Raw genomic sequence first — 9,111 nt, forward strand, 5'->3', positions numbered from 1 at the left:
TTAATATTAGTCTCACAATCATTAGACAGTGGGACAGTCTCATTAATATGTACATTTAATTTGTNATTAACTAAAAACTTGATTCTGTTTCTGATTGTCTTAAAGATAAAATTCAATGGATAATTATTCNTAAGAAGAACTTCAATCATAAATTTAAAATTATCTTCATGATAGCAAGGGTCAGATAATAAAAAAACTCTATCAACCATACTTAAAATAGTACCTATTTTTTGTGATTTTGGATGGGAAGAATAAAAGTTTAAATATCTCCCTGAAAAAGTTGATTTATGATACAAATCAAAACTTAATTTGCCATCAAAATTTAAAATTTTAATCTCAAGAAAACTTAAAAAATTATTTTTTTGTACTTCAATTGTAAATTGTAATCTATTATGATAACTATTAAAATTGTCCAATAATAACTGTAAACTATCAATAGGTGCAGTCAAAATAATATCGTCNACATATCTAAAGTAAAAAGAAGGTTTAAAGTTCAATTTTTCTAAAACCGATTTCTCCAAATCTTGTATCACAATATCAGCTACTATTGGAGAAAGGGGGGAACCCATTGGCATACCGAAGGTTTGTCTATAAATTGTATTATCAAAAGAGAAAAACGTGGATGTGTTAATACAAAATTGATTGCTTCTAAAAATTCGTTTAAAGGTATTTTTGTGTTTTTCCTTATATACTTCCATCTAACTTTAAGACTTTTTATAGCCAAATCAATAGGTATATTCGTGAATAATGATATTACATCTAAAGAAATAAGTAAGTGGTCTTGTTGAATAGTAAAATTATTCAATTTTTCAACTAATTCAAAACTGTTTCAATGTGACTGTTAGCATTAGGTATACTTTTAAGAATTAATTTATGTAGATATTCAGCAAACCGATGTAAAGGGCTATTAATAGTAGAAACAATTAATCTAAAAGTATTATCATTTTTGTGAATTTTTGGAATCCCATATGCTCGAGGTAACAAACCATCACTAGATCTGACAGATTTATAAGTTATATCTGAAATATATTCTTTATCAGCCCATTTTTTTAAAAGTTTATTAAGATTATTCTCAATTTTTTTAATGGGGTTCTTATCAACCAAAGAATAAGTTGATCGATCATCAAGCATACAATTTATATTCCTAACGTAAGAAGTTCTATCAATAGCAACAGTCACATTGCCCTTGTCAGCGCGTGTAAACATAATGTCAGGATTATTCTTTATAAAATTCGACACATGTTTCTCTCTGGATAAAAGTTCTTTGTCAATGTCAGATAATCTTTTCTTCGTACACAAAGCGTTAGTCAAAATTGGAATCACATGCGATCTCAATGATTCTGTTGTTTTTTTATTGTAAAGTCTTAAATATTTAAGATATTCATCTCTCTTTGTTATCGATATAAACATGTTTGTATATTATATGATGATGGTGGAGAAATTTGTATATATTGATGTGTGTTAAGATCGCGCGCTAGTACACAGTGTCCTGTGCTGACTGTTTTGGATGCTGTTTGCTCGCGTGTTATCTCTTTCACAAGTATGTATGATAATTCTTATATTTATTTCTTTTTATTTGTAATCACGGTTTTTCTTAAATGTTTTGCGCTTTTATTCTTTAATTTACTATTAGATCACATTTCTATACACTGATGAAGGTCTAAACCATTGACCGAAACGTCTGTTGAATTTAATAAAGACTATTTGTGATACACGACCAACTTGTATTTTACTGCTCGGATCGGCCTTTCAACTCAATCTCTTGACTATTACTTTTGTTACGTCCTGGAGACTCCACGGTCTCTTTTTTCTTGCAACGCGACGCGCCAATGCATAACAAACCCTTTTCTTAGTAAATGATGAGAAGCAATAACTAATTCAAACGGGTCTCCTATCGTATGGAGTCTAAGTTTCCAAACGATAGGAGAGCAAACGGAAATCATATTGGCACTCGAAAAGATAAACCGCGCCTAGTAATAACCCAAAATTTTGCTATAACGAGCAAACAAAATTTATTGTTTAAACACTCTGAGCAGCTTTCCAAACAAACCCGGATATCTCTGGGCCAAGAAGAACGCCGCTTATAAAATTTAGAGTAGGGCAAATAGAACTCTGGCGCCATGAATAATATACAAAAATTTTATTATAAACAAATAGCAAAGGGTCTATGTGGCGTGATCAAAAACTAACATTCTCCCTTTTCCCTTCTCCAAAAAATCGGACGAGCCGACCGAGGCGAGAGATCGTCACCGATTGGCTATCTCACGAAGTTTACCCGACCACTAACTAACAAATAGGAACTAGCAAAGCTCAACTGAGTTTTCCGATTAGGAGAGTTCCCGCTTACTCAAAATTGTATATAAGCCGGGACTCTCAGAACCGGAATCATATAAGAGCCGCTGATCTTAAGAGTCGGGAGTGTCGTGGTGCAAAGAGTTTCAAAAGTGAAGTTCGGTGCAGTGAGTGCCTAACCAGGACACCGAAGGCGCACTGGTTTTCAACCCTCTACTCCCGAGTGCCTGCAGCCAATCTGACACCGCCGCACCTCAACCAAGTAGTAAGTGCTTTTAAGAAACCAATTGATTACTGAGGTTCCACGAATTAGAAATAGAGATTGAAGAAAAGAGAAAAACCCGCAGCTGCTCTTCAAGGAGATCCGAGAAACGTATTCGCGAAATAAAAACGATAAAGTCTCGCACGAATCAGACACAGCAGCCGCAGTACTGGACTGTCTAAAATAGCCTCTTATCTTCTTCCTCAATCAGAGAGGATATCTGCGATCCTTAATCGTTCTGGATGACTTCTGATAAACATCCGCGATCCTGAATCGCTCTAGATAGCCTCTCATCTTCTTCCTTAATCAGAGAAGATATCCGTGATCCTGAATCGCTCTGGATAGCCTCTCACCTCCTTCTTTAATCAGCGAGGATATCCGCGATCCTGAATGGTTCTGGATGACTTCTGATAGACATCCGCGGTTTTGAATCGCTCAGGATAATCTCCGGATTCTCCATTTTAATTTCGTATTCTCAGCGTACAAGAAACTTGCCGTAAACAAATTTTTCTTCCTCTCCTCGCATCTTGAAGGCTTAACTGCGGGTTACTCAAGCAAATAAGACTCTTGCAGCTTATCAATTAAATAATTGATTTAAGTGGAACCTCGCAAACACACTTCACGGGCGACAATAAAGACTCGACGCAATCAGCGGAACCAAGCCTTGCGCCGAGCCGCTGCATTCGCCTTGGGCAAAGCTGAGCCGGACAGGCCTAACCGCCCGATGCCTACCACCCCCGAAAAACGTTCTAACGTTGACCACGCGGATAACAACGACAATAATATAAAAAACTTTTGCGATACGCACACAAATCTATCTCACGCACACTCACACTCACCGACGCACTCGCACACAAGCGCTTCTCACGCAACCTCACACGGCGACATACAGACACACACCACGACGACGATTCGCGGTATGAATCCCCTTCTTACTCACCTATAAGTCCCGATAATCCTCCCGCAGATACTCAACCCTCTCCTGTTTCTCCCACGAGCAATCCACCGCTCTCACCTCCTCGCTCCCCCTCTCCAGCGCCCCCTGAGCCCTCTTGTCCTGACGAAAATCACGCGGATGACGAAGATGCCGAATCCTCTCGACCGATCACCCCACCACTCGACTCTAAATTACAATATTTCTTTAAATTAGCCTCCACCTACCGAATGGCAGATCCTAATAAAATACCTTATCTAATAGACCCACTAAGAATCGATCCTTCCGACCTCTTTCATCTGATATCTACAACTCCATCTAAAAAACTCCTCCCTGTCAGATTCCCGTACCTCAATGACATCCGACTTGTCCCAGTCCGTCATTTTTATACCATTTCTCCTAGCTTCATAGAAATCCGCGAAATTATAGAAATTGACCTAGATTAATCTAATTAACCATGCCACGAATCGGCGCCACACACTTCCTCCCGACATACTTACATTTATAGAACCCCGCCGGGGTTAATAATATAAAAAACCCCGCGATACACACACGCACATATATACACATACGTCTTTCCTCCCTCCCGCCTCCGAGCGATGACCCTCCGATTCTTTGTAAAATTCGCGACACAACATCCATCCACGCTACATTACACCAACCGAGGAAATCTGTAACGAATACGCGATATGAATAAATTAATATTCCACATAATTAATTCATTTTATTGAATCGACCTCTCATTCTCTACATCCTCAATTGATCGTACGGTCTCGTCCTTAGTCAGTAGAGTTTAATTTCTAGACTTAAAAAGAGACCGACGAGCGGGGCCTCATGGAACAGAGTAAGATCGGCATATGCTGTTGACCTGTTCGTGAGAGCATACAAACTCGCTCGACTCTGCCGCAACAGAATCGCCTACCTGCTGCGCGAAGACAGAGAAACGACAGCTCTCTGTTACTCCACCATAGCCCGACCGTAACCGTGGGCCAAGACGTAACACTTTTAGCCTTTATGAATTTCGTTTATTTTATAAATATGTAGAAAATATAGTTTTGTGTGTGAGAATGTGTGTTTAAAGTATTATTTATTTAATAAAAACAAAATATTTCTATATCTAAATATATCTAATGTAATTTTCCTCGCTCTCGATAATTGGTGGTGGTCTTCTTTTGCTGATCTTGTTCCTCCATTGATTAAGATCTAAACATACAAAAAACAAAATTAAAATTTTAAATACATATATTGTGTTACATATTATTTTTAAAATGTTAAAAATTGTGGCATGAAAAGTGCCAATAAATAATTGAAAAAATTATTAGGTTTTGTCAATCTTAAAATTTGGCACTAAAATGTGCCGGTTGATTATTGCAACAAGCAAAAGAGAGATACTTCAACGTATGATAATTACAACTAAGCACTGAAAAGTGCTGTTGTGCCTTCTCTCGTAAAATCCGTAATCACACAATAAAATTAAGATAACAATGGATTCTCACCCAAATCCCAAAGAATTCGTCGAATGCCAAAGTACTCTCAATTTCAATGGCACAGATCTGATACGTGCTTTAAAAGAGATTAAAAATTAAAATCTTCCGCAATCTCATTGAGAGTCCTCATAATCATCCTCCACGAACGATGTTTCAACGGCTTCTCAATACATTGTTTTCCATTTCGTAGCCTTTATGTACGGTGGTTGTCTTCTCATCTTCCAAGACTCTTAACTAAAACAGAAAAAAAATAAAACTTAACATAAAATTCATACTTGTCGCCGTACTTAAATACGTTGATTTCTCACGTTACAATTAAGACAATTATACAGATAAGAAGAAAAAACAAAGTTACTCACACTTGAAATCAATCACTCGTTACGCTCTTGTGGTTGCTCTGGTTGCTCGTCGCTCCATACTTGGCGACGGTTCTTTACGACGGGTTTCTGCTGAGCATTACGTGGCCCGCGTGTTCTGCTTCTAAATCGCTGTTTTGCAATTCGCAGAGTCTCTCTGATCTGTGCTTGAAACTCTGAACGTGACGGCTTTTCAAAATGACGATTCTAAGATACAGCTTCTGAAAAGAAAATATAAGGTATTATTAAGAAATTACATGTTATTAAAAGTGTTTCACTTTAAACACAATGGTTTGTATAAAAAATAATCGGGATTGTACCGTAGATTGCTACAACAAAATGAGTGTTTTATAATGATTGTCTTCCTTCGCGACCTCACCAAGTATAAGATGGGGTTACAGAATCTTTGAGTCCCTCCTTCAGGCACAGATTTACAGCTTCCTTAAGTGTAAAGCCACCGATGTAGCGGAAATAATTCACCTGAATAATAATTGGAAATGTGTGTGTAAATGTACTGTTTTTAAAAATTTATAAAGAAAGAGCGCGTAAATTTTTGTCTTACAATTGTTGAATAAACATCATCGTCGATAATTTCAAACGCATCTATTTCTTCAATTGATGATATAGGAAGGATCTCCGGCTTGCGTGGCATACGTTTTCCATCTTGCACGCACTTCAGCACATGTTCCAACATTGTAGTTATTTTTCTGCAAATATATAAAGCGTTAAAAAATCAATTGTGTAAATATCGCGTAAATGCAAGTTACTTACTTGAATTTGGCATCCATAACATCAAAGCGTTCGTGTATTCTTCTGCGAACATTAATTTACCAAAGTTGGGAAAGTTACTTTATAAAAGTAAAAAGAATTAAGGAAATGGCAATAACAAGCCAACACCAGACGTTCGGGCACAACTCCTCCACAATTCCAAGATTTTAAAAAAGTTCCAACAAACGTCTTGATCTACTATGGGATCTTCTTCAGTGTTTTAATAAAAACTTACAAAAATAATGATCCATTCAAGATCATGAAGATTATAGATAAGAAAAGATATGCTACATGGATATTCGGTTAAGAAAAAGAGAGGCGAAAATGGCAGTCACGTAGTCATCAGTATTATGCAACAGAACATCGCATCATTATTATTTATAAAAGTAACTCGTTACCGTTACCGTTCATTTTGTTAACAAGTTACTCGTTACCGTTACCGTTACAATATCCGTTACTTTTTTTGTACGTAATACAAAATTTATGCACAACTTTTTTATTTTAAACGTTAAATACTACAAATTTATAGTGATCACTAGAATTTTTTAAATATTAGTTTTTAGTAAAGTAACAAGTTTGAATATAAATTAAAAATTTTGATGTTATTAATGTAAATTGTAAAAATTTTAATAATAAATAATAAAAGTAATAATTTTAACAATACGATATTTGAAATAAAGAAAATGTTTAAAAAGGTGTAAATAAGCTTTTTCTTGAAAATTTGTAAACGCTATAAATATAAATTTAAAATTTTTTCATATTGCTAAATGAAAGCTATATAGTTTTTCTATAATTTCATATTACAGCATATACAAATTTAAAAAAAAACCTATTTACAACTTTTTAAAAGATATTCTTATTTAAAATCTTATCAAAATTATTAAGAGTTTACATATTATCAAAATTATTAAGTTTACATATTATTAAAATTATTAATTTCATATATTATTAAAATTATTACATTTTATATGTCAATAACAATATTATTATTAAACTTATGTTATGTTTGTTATTTTACTAAAACATGTTTGAAAATTTCTGCTGTTTAATTTAACATCGTTGTTTCAAAAACTTTTAACCTGGAAAGGTTTGTTAGAAATTGCAGGATTTAAAATAAAGTTTGAAAATTTTATTTTTGAAATTCGTTAGTTATTTGTAACAATATTTGCTGCTTAATAGTATCATAAAATATTTATCCTTAACTACCGATATTTGGACTGGACCATTAAATACAAAAAGTTATCTAGGCTTAACAGCACACTTCCCACACAGAACATGATGTCTATTAGAGATCCATATAACGTCCACAGCTCCATCTCCATGATAGATGACAGATGGATGTCTAATGCATATCCATACTACGTCCACTATAGATATCCATATAATATCTAATATGAACATCCATCAGACGTATGTTATGGATATATAATAGACGTATATATTTTCGAAAACTTAATAAATTATTTTAAAAAATGTTTACTGTGCTTTTTTGATTTAAATAACTGACCGTTCATTATTGCATAAAAAATATTTATATAGTTTTGTGCTACATTTATCTCCATGATGAATGACCGATAGTTTATATAAAATCCATTATGAACATTGCCAGAGAAGATCACACAACTATCACCAGCACCAATCTTTTTGGAGAAATCTCAGGTAAAGTTTAACAAAGTATATATAAACAGAATCAGCGTGATTGTGCGATCCTGATTATCACAGAATTTCAACGTGTCAATGTGAAACAATAATTGTCTTCTATGTTGACACTCTGTGTGCAGGTTATGTGCTGGTGACAGGTAAAGATTTTGAAAGTTAATTTCGGAGTCTATCTATTCTTTTTCTTTTTTTTCTTTATACGAACGTCTACTGTCTCTTTCTTTAAATCCGACACGACAATTGCAATATCACCGCTCAACCAAATGCATCGGCTAGTGAGCTTCTCGGTAATTGCATGCGACACACGACCAACCGCCGATTTCAAATTCAATGTAGCGCGAAACGTACAACGATGACCTCTACGTCACCTCACGCTCTCACTACTGACAGCCGATAAACGACTTGCGCCTTGTCCCGACTCATACATGCAGGAAAGGGCACTCAATAAACGATAACACTTTTATGCGGCGTTGTCTTTGTTTATCAAGAGGCACGGTAGTGCCTCGCGCCAAGTTCACGCGCAACGAAGTGGCGCTCGAACTGCGCGAGCACACTGTGCCTCTTATACGCGAAATTCATGCAATTGAGAAGTGGGGAGATTTTCTCGGGGCAATATTTCAAGAACGACTATACCAATCACTTTTTTTTTAGTCTCAATCCATTCAGAATAAAACAGTTTGAAAAAAAGTATTATTGCGTTTTTTTGGTTTATGACTTCTAAACCGAGATAATGGAAGAGAAACAAAATGTGTATATAAAATCACGTAAGAAACGTCATTGTCTCCGCTAGACACTGGAGCGTGCAGTTTCATCATGTTTCCCTACAGATGGCATTACTACCGTGGAAGGAAAGAAAAGAGAAAAGCAGTGAACAAGAATGAGATTCAAATCACTTCAAAAAATAAGTATCTTACTTATTATGATTATATATAAATAGTCTTACTTATTATGATTATATATAAATAATAAATATTGACCGTATGTCAATTTTTTTATTTTAACCTCCAAAAAACAGCATTCCAATAATAATAAAGCAGACCGATGTTAAGTGACGATGATGAAGAGAAAGATCTAAGGCAGTATATATTAAACCCATGTTAATTCGGTGTTTGGAAAGTTCCCGAAAACGCGGTTTTACAATAAAGCTTATGAATGACGAATATACGCATTTGACTTATTTTAATATTCTACATTTAACGATATATAGTTCCTTTTGCAAATCGCGGATATCTCGAGAACCAGAAAAGATAGCTTGAAACTAATTTTGCAAGTACCTTCAATCGGCTACTCTGCGATTTATGATAAAGAGTGAAAGTTAACAAATTGAATATTTCGAGAACGGTACAAGGTAGA

The 9,111-nt window shown here is 35.0% G+C and overlaps 1 long non-coding RNA gene across 2 annotated transcripts; it reads right to left on the reverse strand.

Moving 5' to 3' along the window:
* Window positions 1-4,346: 4,346 nt before the first annotated feature.
* On the reverse strand, window positions 4,347-8,266 carry LOC109862469. Of its 2 annotated transcripts, XR_002251144.1 has the most exons (7): window positions 8,127-8,266; window positions 6,103-6,144; window positions 5,894-6,038; window positions 5,652-5,811; window positions 5,335-5,552; window positions 4,985-5,209; window positions 4,347-4,691 (listed from the first exon to the last, which is right to left on the reverse strand). It is a non-coding gene; the product is annotated as an uncharacterized LOC109862469 (long non-coding RNA). The 2 variants fall into 2 exon arrangements; XR_002251143.1 differs by lacking the exon at window positions 8,127-8,266 and having other exon boundaries at window positions 6,103-6,687.
* Window positions 8,267-9,111: the final 845 nt, after the last annotated feature.

This window comes from Pseudomyrmex gracilis, unplaced genomic scaffold (assembly GCF_002006095.1).
Source record: "Pseudomyrmex gracilis isolate BER0280 unplaced genomic scaffold, ASM200609v1 scaffold_1824, whole genome shotgun sequence".
Classification (NCBI taxonomy): Eukaryota; Metazoa; Arthropoda; class Insecta; order Hymenoptera; family Formicidae; genus Pseudomyrmex; species Pseudomyrmex gracilis.